Below are 10,590 nucleotides of genomic sequence, written 5' to 3'. Positions count from 1 at the left end.
CTCAGTAACTGTGAAATGAATTCCAGTAAATTATCTAACCTATTTCTACTGTACCTCTTTTGGCATGAGATAATGTTACAGCATAAAGGAATTATAGCAAAGGGGTATTACCCGAGTTTTTATTTAACTGAACTGTGAGTAGGAAAGGATATTTCATTTGCAGAGGAACACAAATAATCAACTCCATAGCTTTTACATTAAGCCTGATCTTTTTTAAAAAACCAACTATGGCAAGTATTATATAATCTCTTGCTATTGTGTTCTGAGCCCAAGTCAATGGTGGTATTTATATCTTAAAAGAATGTTTCATTTCCTATAATATTGTGCTTTAAAAAATGAACTGGAATTACCATATCAAAAAAGCACAAATTTTAAGCCAGTATTAACTGAATTGTATAGTATTCTTTTTAAAGGTTTTTTAATACCACTTTGTGTTGTCTTCCCTAGTAATTTTTAAAAAGTCCTTTATTTCTTTAACCAATTGTACACTTCATTAGGGAAGGTTTATATTCATAATTCTGGTGCACTTATTAACAGAGGAACTACTTTGTAAATAAAATTATTCAGAGAAGAAAAGTGAAATTAACACTATAATTAAAGTCATTCTTGATGTTCATAATATACATTTATTGACTGAGTTTAAACTAAATATAAATTATTTTAAAAGGTAAGGTTATCCATAGAATATTTCATTAAAGGACATAAGAATTTTCCTTTCTTTTACATAAGGGATTTCCTAATTCAGTGTGATATTTATGATTGCCAAGAGAATTACTGAGTGCCTTTCTGAAGCCTTTTGAATGTTGTTGCAGCACCAGAGTCCATATTAAATCTAGAGTTGGCTGCTGTAGTTTTTTTTTCTGGCTCCTGCTTGCTACGGAATCATTTTAAACCCTGTTGCAACCTCACACAGTCCTCAAATGCTATCTCCCAAGTGTTTCTGCTACTGTAGGTAAGCTAATACTTCTTTGCAGCTCATTAATTTTAATTAAGATAGCATAAATAAGGCTTCCATGTTTAAATCCCTGCAGTTTTTAGTATATCCTTTTTGGAGACCAAGGGTATACTTTATAAAGTGTTTCCTTCTACATCATTGCGTCCAGCACTTCGCAAAACAATAAGTTATTTGGAGTTCTTTTCCCCTCCTCTTGAGCTCTTAACCTTCTAACTACAAGATTTGCTTTAAACTTCAGAGTCTTACAAAATATTGGCTAGGCTATTCTATCTTCCAACAGCTAGCTGGATCAAGAGCCAGTTATAAATCTGAATAGAAGAAACACTGCACAAACTCCTAGTAGTTCTCCTAACTTCATGTGAAGCTCATTTATGGTTGTACTAGCTACTGGCTTAGCCCCATAAGGAGTTTTGAAAAATATAAAATATAGCTTTTTGAGGAAGCTATTAGGTTACCCACCCCCATAAAGATGTTTTAAATGTGGAATTGTATTACATTCCCTTTCCCCCTTATCAATCCTCATAACTTACTAAAGCTGATCAATTATTTAACCTGGCTCATTCAGTGTCAACTGAGAAACCTAATTATATATATATACATTATGTTGTATAGCTACTTTGAAAAATATCTCTTGATAGCTAACATTTTAGAGAATAGAAAGGTATTATTGGGTATGTTCTATAAGTATAAATAGTACCTAGATCCCAAGAATGCTGTATATATTACACTGATACACATGCTTACATCAAACCCTTTTCAGTAACTCCTTTTATTCGTGAGGAGAAAGAAGAGCAGCAATAAAGCTAAGCCCAATAGGATGATGAAAGTAACCTATACAAGAGATGCCAGGTTAAACTAGGGGAAGGCTGGTGTTCTCAGTGTGTGTCCCCAACCAGTGTTCCTCCTTTGTCTGCGGCAGCTGTAAATGTAGAGGACCCAACCAGAGCCCTAGGAAAATGAGAAAGGTTATCTGAATTTTTCCCATGTTTCTGAACAATTCTTCAACCTCTTTTCCCCTGTTCCCTAATATACCGGGTATCCTCCTATTGTCTTTTGCCCAAGATACTTAATTCTCTCTTCTTCAAACCAAAAGCTTGATATCTTTGAGTATGTAGTAGCATTTCTTAAAATAAGATCATCAGAGCAACCTTTGTTTAATATAAAGTTAGAATGACACAACTAAGTGAAGAAGACAACTTTAAGGTACAGTTTTGTTAGCCAAATGTGTATTTTATGTTTGGTTGGTAGACTATATCCAGAAATAGGAAGAGCCTGCTATTTAGTAATTTAGTTAAAATATAAATGTTATCACAGCATATGTTGATATGTCATCACAGCATATGTTGATATGTCTCGGAATGTGCTTTCATTGTACCTGTTTTTGAAGTCTGAAATCCACTGTAGTAGTCAAATGTAGTCACAGGGACTTCCAGAGAAGCAAATCCTATTTTTTCTTATACTATACACTCCTTGAATGCAGATGCTGTGTCTAATTTATCAGTTTCTCATAAAATACCTACCTTGTATCTTTTAGAAAATATTTGTTGTATATTATTTGAATATTTGTTTCTTCTACAAGAGAAGACAAGTGATTCTTGTCATGTACAACTCAAACACAGCCTCCCCAAATGCCCTAATTATAACTCAGAGCTTAGACCTACTCTTTCCACCATCCTGCAAGGCCATATTTGCACCTACCTGTTGGACATCTACACATGAGTCCTTAAACATTTTAAACTTTACATCACTAAAACTGAACTTACTTTCTTTTCATTCAGATGTTTATTTTCTTCTATAATGGAAAAACACCATTCTAGATTCCAGAATCTGCCTCCAAATCTCAACAGGACCCTCTGCAATTGCTCTTGTATATTTTCCATATTCATCGCCCTGGCTCAAATCCTTGTTACCTCTTCCCAGTGACTGGAATAACTTTTCTTCTAACTCCAATGCCTTCTCTGCATGGCCCCATTTTAAACATTGCCAGAGCCATCTTCTGAAGCACAGCTCTAGTTTCATCCCTGCTTTTGACAACCTTCATTGGCTTCCCAGTGTCTTGGCATAGAACACTTTTCTTCAGTTATTATACACTCCAGCCAACCTCAAAATTTCTGTTCAATTTTCTTTTTTTTCACCCTTCTCCACCCCTATTTCTGTTTATCCAAGACTTCTTTGTGAAGCTGATCTTAGTCCTTCCCTCCCCTTTTCTTTCAGACTAGATCTGATCTTTCCTCCTAAACAAACTTTCTTATAGTGCTTATCACATTCTATTCTTGAGGACAGCAACTGTAGCTTTTTCATTTGAGATTTCCCCCTCAGCATCTGGCAGAGCGATGCATTGGGTACTTAGTATTTGTTTGGTGAACTAAATTACTTCAAGTGGATCCCTTGTGATTTTTTTTTTTTTTGAGTGCCTCCAAGACACAAATATTTTGGAGCCTATGCCACTTTTAATATTATTTTCTAAAGGAAAATTTTATCTGTAACTATTTCCCCCTTTAATAGATAATTTCTAGTAGTTTTTTTCCAAAGATAAAGGAAGTAGTAAATTTTCAAAAAGCCTCAATGTCAAACTTTTTTTTTTTTTCTTTTGCTGGGGGTGGGAGGGATGGAGGTGAGGCATGAAGGGGAGGCAGCCTTTTCTTTTATATGAGTTTGTCATCCCATCTTAAGAACCAATCTTGAAATGCTATTGTTTTTTAAAATGACTTATGAATTTCTAGAAACTTTTTACTTAAAGTGATAATAGTTTGTATTTTATTGTCCATATAGATAGATCCTTTATAAATTGTTAGCATTGTAAATAATGTTAATATGTACTATATTTATACAAAATAAATTTGTATCTACTTTTGGTGTGATGATGTCTTTTAAACCATATTTTTTTAAGAGTTACATTTAAGGACAAACCACACTGCCCTGTTTTCCTGAAGCATAGTTAGGGGATACTCTTCTTCACTCACAAATGACATTCCCAAAATGGCTTCTACTTCCAAATTTTAATAAGTCAACTTATTGTGACTTAAGTGAATTAATTGGATGTCGTAACCACAAGCATCACTATAAACATGCATATTATGTACTGAGAATAGAGAAAAGATCTCAGATTGCCTTTTTTCCCATTGGACCTAAAATAGACTTTCTTAGCTTTCACCTTTGGGACCATCTTACGGATTTGGGGGGGGGTGTAGAACAGAACAAATGATACTAAAAGGAAGAGGGGACTTATAGAGAATGAAGCATAAAGCATATTTCCACTTGTTAGGGAGTGTTGCATGCCCTTTTTCTGTGCCCTGCCTAGTTCTAGATGGAAATGACAAAGGAAATGTCTTCGATGCACCTTTGTTTTTCCTCAGTTGAGTTTCTGGCCTGAATCCATAACTGCTTTTCTAGTGTAATCAATACTAAAGAAATTTCGAGGACCCCTTCTCATGAAGTCTAAAGCACACAGTGCTTTGCACACAGGGCAGCTCTTCCTGTCACACCTAGGTGCCACAGGCGGTCACTGTCAGAATGTGATGTTCCATCAGCGCCTCTTCATTTCACAAATCTTTACTGACCACCAGGCACTGTCCTATAGGTTTGGGAATACATCACTGAACAAAAACAGCAGCCTTCCAGAAGTTTATGTTCTAAATGATTCTATTCCTGCTCGTTAGTCATTATACCTATTTACTTACAAGAGTTGGTAAGTAAAACTTTGCCTTACTATACACTATTCTACCCTAGCTTGTTTTGTTAAAGGGAATTTTAAATACCTTATTGGGATATACCCAGACTTCTTAGTCCTCTAATAAACCTTAGTCTAAGGTAAGAGCCTATAAGAGAGCCCGGTTTTCCACAAATTAGAAACCGAACTGTCTAAAATTGATGAGGTTATCTATTGTTACTGAAATCTGAAACGTCGCAAAACTTTAACGACCTAAGGGCACGCGACTTCCAGAAGTCCTTGACCATGACATGCAGCAATGGCGGGGCAGTCTCCCTCCTCGCCAATAGGGGACAGTCGACTTTGAGAGGCTCGGTCGTCTCATCCCTCCACCCAGGGAACGTCACGACCTCCTCTCGCCGCTTTTCCACACCACTCATGCGCAAGCGCGGACGGGAGCGCGCACTTCGGAGACGAGAGAGAGGTCACGAACTCTGACCCCCCCAAATACACAAACCCAGAAAGCTCCCAGTCCCCCCCTCCCCTCCTTCACCCATCCCCTTCAGCTCTCTCCAACCTGTCTCCTCTCGGAGCCCCCCGCTAGCCGCTGCAGCGGGACCGTCCGGTCCACGCCCGGCGCAGGACGTAGCTCGGCGGAGAAGCGCCGGTAAGAAGTGCCGGGTGTGGAGAAGAGCGGCCGCGCCCCGGGCGGGGAGCCGGGTGTCCCCCGCTCCCAACCGCCAACCGACCGCACCCCCAGCCCTCCCAACAGCCTGCGGGCTTCGGTCGGCAGCGTCGGCCCGAGTGGCAGCGCCGCGGCGGGCTGCTCGGGTTGGGCTGGGAGCGCGGAGAGTGGCCGAAGCGGCGGGGCCGAATGCGCGGGGCTCCGAAACGGGCCGGGGCCGGGGCCGGGGCCCGGAGCCGGGGCCCGGAGCGGGGCAGGGTGGCGCGGCACCGGAGGGAAGTCCGCGAGCTGCCCGGCGCGCACGGCAGCCTCTCCTGCGGCGCCTCTGACCTTTCACCTACAGGAAAAGCTTCCCGTCTGGGCGCCGCCGCGGCTCCCCCCGCCTCGGCGAGCGGCGCACGGTGGGCTGGCTTCCCGGGACGCGGCGGCGGCGGCCGGCCCCCGCCTCGGGTGGCCGCGAGCCGAGGCCCGAACCCCTTTCACGGAGGGTACCTTACTCATTCTCGTGTTTACACGGGATGGACGGAATAACGCCCTCCACTTTCACTACAGACGGGGCGAGAGTAGCCGCTGCCTTCAGACCTGTATCTTTTGAGAAATTAAATGTAACGGCCCGGGGACCTCACTGCACTGGGCATGGCCAAGCTTCCAGTGGCTCTTTTGTTAAGAAACTCTGCCTCTAACTCCTGCAGATACCGTTTTATGAATTACAAATGTTGCCAAGTTGTCTCATAACCTTCACTAAGTAGGTCAGCCTGTGTTTAAAAAAAATAAATAACTGGAAAGGAAAAGCAAAAAGACGTGAAAGTAAGGCCTTTGGGGGTTTTTGTGCCTCTGGAATCAGCGAGTGGGCCTTGGACTTTGATGTGTTTGAACGATGTCTGCTTTGTAGTTGGTTGGTTAGTACACAGTTATTGTTTTAAAATTTTGCTTATATGTCCAAATGATAGATGTAAAATATCTTTCTAGCCTTATAAAAAATGTGGATCACATGAAATGTAATATCATTCTTTGTAGGAGTGTGTCATTCTTTTGGAAAGGGTTTTGAAGGAGGCAAAGGCAGCAAACATTTCCAAAATAACTACTGTGTGTGTGTCTACACATAAAGAGTGTAATTCTTACTCTTGGGAAATAGAAAAGACAAACGAAACAGCATAGGATAAAGAATTAGTAGTATAAACATAATTATTACCTTTTTTTGCATTATAGGACCCTCTGCAACCTTAAAATCTTTTATGAAAGCCATGGACTAGCCTTCTAGAAAAATGCACCTTTACATATAATTGTGCATACGGTCTTGAAGGTCAGGTACAATTTAAATGAGGGAGGAGGAGCTTGAAATACTATATCAGGAAATAAAGAGCATCCCAGTTCGACCTGAAGAGAGACCGTTCTTGGAAGTGATAGATAAAATGAGAAGATGAAGTCAGTCTGTAGAGGAACTCTCCTTTGTGGCCACAGTGCTAGGCATGTTATAGGGACTTAATAAATATTGAAAAAAATCAGAAGGACCGAAACTTTATTCTTTGACCATTAAAGATACGTCGATGGTTATGAAGCAGGTGAACACAGTTTTGGTTCAGTTTTGTAAGCATCCTGAGATAGTGCTGCTTATCAAAGCTGCTGACAACTTGCCTTCTTAGGACTCCCAATGTATGCAAACATGATTCTTTCCTTCTAAGGGCCTTTCACATAAACAAAGTTTTGTGTATTAAATATACATTCAGGAAACTCAATTCTGGCAGTAGCTGAAATTTTACCAATAAAGTTCTTAACAAGAAAGCCTTGGACTGGCCATAGGAGAACTTACGAACCCCTTGAAATTCAGCATATACCATCATTTGTAGTGTGAATGTGAGCTTGTGTTTTCTGGTGAGAGAAACCTTAACTTCCATCAAATTTTCAGATATGTTCCACCTACCCCACTGGGGGCGGGGAAGGAGAATCATTGTTTTATGTTACATTTTTAAACTTCTTTTGACTACACCGCACAGAAAAAAAATACGATTTGCATCATGACCCAGTCATGGCCACACATTAAATTAAAATCAAGTCTTCGTGAGACTGTTCTTATACTCACTATACCTGATGTACTATTTTCTATTCTATTTTTCTTTAAAAAATAATCTGACAAATTTCCCCATCTATAAGTGGTTCACAACACAAAGTTTACAAAATATTGCTTTGGATGACAACAATCTACATTCAGTTAATGGGAGTGGGACTAGTGGGGAAAGAATGGAGGGAAAGAATGAGAAAAGAAAATGAACTGTATCTGATGTAGCCAAAGGGCACAGACTTAAAAGTTTGAATCTGAATGGAAGAAGGATGGCGTCATCTGATGCTACTTTTTTTCTGTGGGGAAAGTATGTAGAAATGAGATCGAGGTAAATGTGTGAAAAAAATCAAGGGCAAGAATATAGAACTGTGTCTGTGTGTGAACTAGCTCTGGAGTAGTAAAGGCTACATCCTCATGCTTTTTGCTTTGTCCCTCAGGCTGGTAAAAATACATATCCTTCAATGCGTAGTTCAGATGTCTCTTCCATAAGGTTTTCTCAGACTCCCCCTCTCCAGTGTGATGGTCGTGCTACTCTTCTTTTATAGAGCACTTTGCTTATTCAGCTAACTTTCAGGGATGGCTACCTGTTACTTGTAAGAAACTGTTAGCCATTGGTATAGATATTTTGACTCACATTGAATTTTTACAACTTTCAATACAATAGATTGTATTGAAACCATTTCCTTTTTTGAGAAAACAGCATCAGTGTAAGTGACTGACATGTCATTTAGTAAGTAGTAAAAATGGGATTGGAACTCTCGATTTATTGACCTGAGGCTTAGATCTCTCTACTACCTATGTATAAACTCCTTCCCTCTAGTTCTCTGTTTTTCTCTTTGTCACTCCTCCATAGCATTTAATATATGGTAATTTTTAAAAATTTGTTTTCTCATTAAAATAAAGCTCCATGGGGCAGAGATCTTTTCTGTCTTGTTCACTGTCAAGTCCCAAAGTCTCACAGTGCCTGTTAAGTATGTTTCAGTAAATACTTAATGAGTGAATACTAGGCACTGTTAAACATTAGAAGTTCACTGAAAAAAATTAGTTCATTGAAAAGCTATGCAAATAAGGGCAGGGTGCTTTAGAAGATAAATGGGCACACGATATATAGTGGGCCACAGAGAAGGGAATGCTTACTTTTCTCATTGCAATAGTTGATACCCATTCAGAAGGCAAGAAGAAAATACGTGGCCTGTAAATCTTCACATGGTCACTGTTAGAAAGTCACACATTCATTTGAGAATGTTTATTTTTAATCCTTGTGTGTTTTTCACAAAGTCACTTGTAAGTAAAATTTTGTTTCTTGATCTTTGCATTTAGTTTGTCATAAGCATGTTCTCTTCATCATTAAGCATTTTTCTTATACATGATTTTAATGAGAATATTTTTTGCACAAACTTTTGTGTTTGCTAAAATGTCACCTTCACAGTAAGGCCATCTCTGATCTCTTATTCAAAAATGCAGTCCTCCCCCCCACCTCCAGCATTTTCTATCACTAGTCCCTACTCTCTTTTTCTCCATTCCACTTTTTACATTTTGTTGATATTGTATATTTTGTTTGTTGTCTCTTCACCCCACCAAAATGTAAACTTCACAAAGGGAAGTTTGTTTTAATATTCTCTACTGTATCCCTAACACTTAGAAAAATGCCTGACCTTAGTAAGCATGCAAGTGTTTGTTGAATGGAAGTATATTGAATAATTGGGTCAATGAATATGAATATTTTTAAGGTTAATATGATTGGCAGTTTCTGTTTTTCTTTTTTCTTTTTAAAAAGGCCTATTTACCAAAAGACGGAGACTAATCATCATGTGCCAGGCAACCACTCCAATTTGCTTCTACTATTGATACACAAAACTCTTCAACCAGAAGTCCACTGAACACTACTAAGCTACTCAGAAAAATTTAATTCGGCATTGACTCCAATTTTTGCCATCAGTTGGAGGTGCACATTGACAAATTACTTTTCTAGGAAGGTTATAACATTTTAGACTTCAGTTAGCAATATGTAAAGAATGCCTGTTTTGTCTCTCTTTTTTTGAAGGTACATTTATTGTTGGAAAACAAACATATTGATCTAGTGATTCTTTGGCATTTGTGGTAGAGAGAAGCTATTAGCAAAGACACAAAAGCATGATATACCATACTATTCAAGGAATAACAGTGATGTGTATAGCTAGAATATATGGTTTAGCAAATGCCACCTCATCCTGAAGATGGAAAGAAGGTTTCAATGAATATTAAGAGGTGTTGTAATATACATGTTAGATCAGTCTGGCAGCAAAATATTAAGGTAGCAATAAGGTGGATGTTATTGGATTTTGAGGTCAAGAAACTTGGAGACTGGATTGCTTACAGTTTGGGTTGTCCTTATGGACACTGAACTAACCCATGTTGATGGCAGGAAAGGGACAACACTGCCAAAATCATCAGTGAAAATGGCATTGGGACAGAAATTAATGAATGACGCTAATAAAATCATTAGAAACTATGATGTAATTGTCTTACAGGAATCTAAAAGGAAGAGTTTTTGCTGTGGGATAAGCAGTTCCCCTTCAGAGGACAACATTAGCAGTACCTTTGAGATGTCTCTGTTGTTATATGTGTATGTGCAAGATACATAGATTGTTTCTTGCTCATTTGCCTATTTTTTAAAATACTTTGTTAATAATGATTCCTTTTAAAATTAATTTTCTTTAAGACTATATATCTCTTTTCTCTGTTACTGAATTCTCCTTCATGAGCCTCCCATTTTTTCAGCTTTCCTTTCAAGCTGGGAATAAAATCTGGACTGATAACAAACGTTATTTGATTTTTTAAAAACTGTCAGTCGGCCTTTCCTATTGAGAAGATTCTGTAACTGGTAATCCCTAATGTCTTTTGATTTCACGAGAAAGTAAAAGTGCCTCCAGTCCTTAAAAGATTCCAAGCCTCAACTTTTTAATGCTGAAGATTGCAAGGCTGCCTTGACCTTAATCCTTATGTCTATTTTTACCAACTTAAGAAAAAAAAATAATGTTTTTAGTATGTTTATGGTATGCTTGAAAAAATTCATCAAAATTAATTTTGTTTTGTGAATTCTCTAGAATCTTTGGAGGTTATTTAAAACAACATGGCTTTAAAACTAAATTTGTCATTTACTGAAGAACTGACAAAGCAAGAAATTAGGACTTTGATTTGGAAGTAGCCAGAGTAGACTTCTTGATATAGTCTCTTACAAAAATAAGGGGTTTTGTTTGTTT

The 10,590-nt window shown here is 38.6% G+C and overlaps 1 protein-coding gene across 6 annotated transcripts in view; it reads left to right on the top strand.

The window, feature by feature from the left end:
* Positions 1-4,888: 4,888 nt before the first annotated feature.
* NR2C1 (nuclear receptor subfamily 2 group C member 1) overlaps positions 4,889-10,590 on the top strand; it is a 44,622-nt gene continuing 38,920 nt past the window's right edge. Inside the window, exon 1 of one of the 6 annotated variants that reach the window (XM_011365901.2) lies at positions 4,889-5,271. The gene's annotated coding sequence lies outside the window, so the exon portion shown is untranslated. Of the gene's footprint in view, positions 5,272-5,711; positions 6,189-10,590 lie in introns of those variants that run through there. The other 5 variants (XM_011365903.2, XM_011365900.2, XM_011365898.2 and 2 more) reach the window with 5 other exon arrangements.

Source organism: Pteropus vampyrus, unplaced genomic scaffold (genome assembly GCF_000151845.1).
Source record: "Pteropus vampyrus isolate Shadow unplaced genomic scaffold, Pvam_2.0 Scaffold116, whole genome shotgun sequence".
Taxonomy (NCBI): Eukaryota; Metazoa; Chordata; class Mammalia; order Chiroptera; family Pteropodidae; genus Pteropus; species Pteropus vampyrus.
Note: the sequence above shows the minus strand (reverse complement) of the source record. Positions and strands in the feature narration are given on the sequence as shown.